This window comes from Orcinus orca, chromosome 10 (assembly GCF_937001465.1).
Source record: "Orcinus orca chromosome 10, mOrcOrc1.1, whole genome shotgun sequence".
In the NCBI taxonomy this organism is placed as follows: domain Eukaryota; kingdom Metazoa; phylum Chordata; class Mammalia; order Artiodactyla; family Delphinidae; genus Orcinus; species Orcinus orca.
The window spans coordinates 71,587,102-71,590,418 of NC_064568.1; the positions used below are offsets into that span (position 1 = coordinate 71,587,102).

The 3,317-nt window shown below is 35.8% G+C and overlaps 1 pseudogene; it reads left to right on the forward strand.

Annotated features, from left to right (window-relative positions):
* The first annotated feature begins 944 nt into the window (after window positions 1–944).
* LOC101280983 (60S ribosomal protein L36a-like) lies at window positions 945–1,240 on the forward strand (annotated as a pseudogene).
* The last annotated feature ends 2,077 nt before the right edge of the window (window positions 1,241–3,317 follow it).

The following is a 3,317-nucleotide window of genomic DNA, read 5'->3' on the forward strand; positions in this document are numbered from 1 at the left end:
CGTTGGAATGTCTAAACTCAACAAACTTATGACCCAATAAACTAATCCTTCCCACATTATCAAACAACTCTCTAATGCAAGTTCTTTTAACCACTCTACCACTGTTCATAAACTAAATCGCTTACACCATTCAACTTCGAATCAAGCATTTAATTTGGAATTGCAGACCAATTTGTCATACATTTTAATATACCAAATTCAATTATATTTTACAAGTATTTTAAATGCCAAACACAGTGATTATCTTGATTGTAACCCAAAATGATTAATGTCATGGGTTTGACATACTTCATAATTTCATGTTTCTGGGGTTAAGAGACACAACCCAGTAAGGTTTACTGTGACTTTAAATTCCTGAGCCAATAACTCATGATGACAGTATGCTTGTCACCTGAGGCAAGTTGGAGGTGCATATTGAACAGACACATTTGGTACAGGGATGCCAGACCTGCAGCTGCCTATGTCCAGTGTGGTCTTTCCTGCATCACAGATTGACATACTGAGTCCAGTTTTAGTAATCTAGAAATTATAGGAGACCCCAAATCTATACCCTTCAGGTGGGGTTGATATCTCCTGTTCCAACTACACAACCACACAATACTTTTTGTAACCTCTTTCCGTTCTGATAACGAGATTTTATCATCTGAATTTTTCAACCTCCAACCAGATTGCAACTGATTTTGTTCATTCATCTCATTACTGTCTGGCTGAACTCTATTTTCATCTTTTTTTCCCTCCGTCTTTGGACCACAAGGTTTTGGCAGAATCTAGTCAGACTTTCCTTATCTATAGTCTTCGACTGGCTTTATGATCACAGCAATCATGAGTGGCATAAATAAAAATAGATGCACGCTAAGACACACTGAAGTGCAGAAGAACAACAAAAACAGAGAGAACATCTTGAAACAACCACAGCTTTTTGTGCCAATAGCGCTCCTGCAAACATGGTGAAAATGCCTTAAACCGGTGGGACTTTCTGTAGGAAGTGTGGCAAGCTCCAACCCCACAAGGTGGCACAGTACCAGAAGGGCAAGGAGTATCCATATGCCCAGGGAAAGTGGCATTATGACAGGAAGCAGAGTGGCTATGGTGGGCAGACTAAGCCAATTTTCTGGGAAAAAGCTAAAACTACAAAGATTGTCCTGAGGCTGCAGATCAAAGAATTCTGGCTATTAAGAGATGGAAACACTTTGAACTGGGAGGATTTAAGAAGAGAAAGGGCCAAGTAATTCAGTTCTAAGCTTCATCTTTTGGTGTTATGAAGATAATAAAATCTTGAGATTAAGTTAAAAAAATAGAAAAATGACATATCACCAAAGTGAAGTGATAAATAGATAGCAGACTTCTAATCAACAACACTTGAATAATATCTTTGAAGTAAGAGAAACAATGAATCTACAATTTTATACCCAGTCAAGCTATCATTCAGGAATGGGGAAACAAGTCATTTTCAGAAAGGCAAAGGCTAAATTCATTAACAAACACTGAAAAAACTGCTGAAATACATAGATCCTTCTGTATGAAAACTCTTGCTATTTGCTATCTGTAACTCAGGAATGAAATAGATGGTGTACTTTTCAGTCTCAGCATTCAAACTCATTATCCAAATCTAGGAACCAAAAAATTCAGATGACGAAAAAAACTTATACTAAAGGAAGAAAGAAATTAATTCACAAAGAAAGAAGTGAGGCTCATGAAGGAATGATGAGCAAGGAAACTGATAAGCATATAGGTAAATTTAAGTGATTAAAATAATAAAATAATAATAAACAACTATTTTTAGAGGAATACAAAAACTATGTAAATAAAGTATATACTGATGAACATGTAAAGTAGGATAGGTGACAGGAATGAGCAAGTTCAATGTTTGGCAAAGAGCAGGAGGAGTTTAGGAATGTTGATTGTAGTGGACATTGTTGACACCTGACCCATATTCTCTGTCCACCTAAGTTCACTTATCAATGGGGTAGACAGTGTAACAGGCTGCCAGGTGTTGCTCAAGCACATGTGTCTCTCTTCTATGCCTGATGTCTTTCTCCTGCATCATAGAACTTTCTCTGACTTAAGCAGGTGTAACCTGGAAGTGCAGGAGCATTAACACTTCCAGGGATAAATTTCAACCAAGGGGGGAGTCAGTAGATAAATGCCTCTACCTCCTTATCTCCTCATAGGACAACTCTGAAGCAAGTTCCACTTGGTTGTTCAGAGGATTTGAGCCCCCGTTACCCACAATAACCTGCTCATGAGCATTTCCCAGACCTGCTTTTCTCTTTTCCCTGCCTCACTTCCCCCTTCCCTTGTTTGTGCTTCCTGATGTCACTTCCCAAATGCCTGTACTCAAGGTCTGGTCCTAAGGGCAGCTTTTGGGAGAATCCAACCTGAGACACTGATTAGTTTTAGAATTTAATTCATGTATGCTTGTGACAATTCTAAGAGTAATCACTAGAATGGTGCAGACAGAATGTGTAACTTCCAAACAAATATAGGTGAAAAGGAGAAATTAAAAAAAAAAAGGGATGGAGGGGGAGAGAAACGTAAAAGGATAGATGTCATATTTCATAGAATGTAAGATGACATCACTTGTAAAATACTCCTAAATTTTGCATGCTACTAAGGAAGAAAAAAGCTGCTAATGATGACTTCAATTATAGAGGTATTCTAATTTCAAAGATGTTTAAATGTGGGGGAAAATATGTGTCTTAACAGTTGATGAAATTTGGCAGTGCAAAGTAAGATTTTAGAAATAAATGTTAATATTCAGTAATCACAATATGAAGGGACTAAAATCATTTAGAAGATCAGATTGTCTAATTAGTTTCTATTATTAAAAAAGATTAGCTGAAACTGTACATAAAAGACATACTTCAAACATAAAATATAAGGCCACATGTAAAAGAACTGAAAAAGATAACACCAGGCAAATACTGACCAAAGAAGGCTGGTACAGCTAACTCAAAATGAGACAGACTTTATCTCTAGAAATACTTTTAGCTTTAAGGAGGGTCACTCCATAATGATAAATTTTCAATTCATGAGATATACTTCTAAATATTATACACCTGAAACATAGCCTCAAAATATATAACACAAAAAAATTGAGAGACCGACAAGGAAAAATGTCAAATCAATTGAAGGGAATTTTTTACATATATTAGTTTTGATGGAGCAAGCAAATGAAAAATTAATAAATATTTAGAAGCTATTAATGACATAACAATTGTGATATAATGAGCATATATTGAACCCTTATACTTCAAATTGAGAAATATAAATTTTACTCAGACATAAATTGAACATTTATGAAAATTAGCTACACA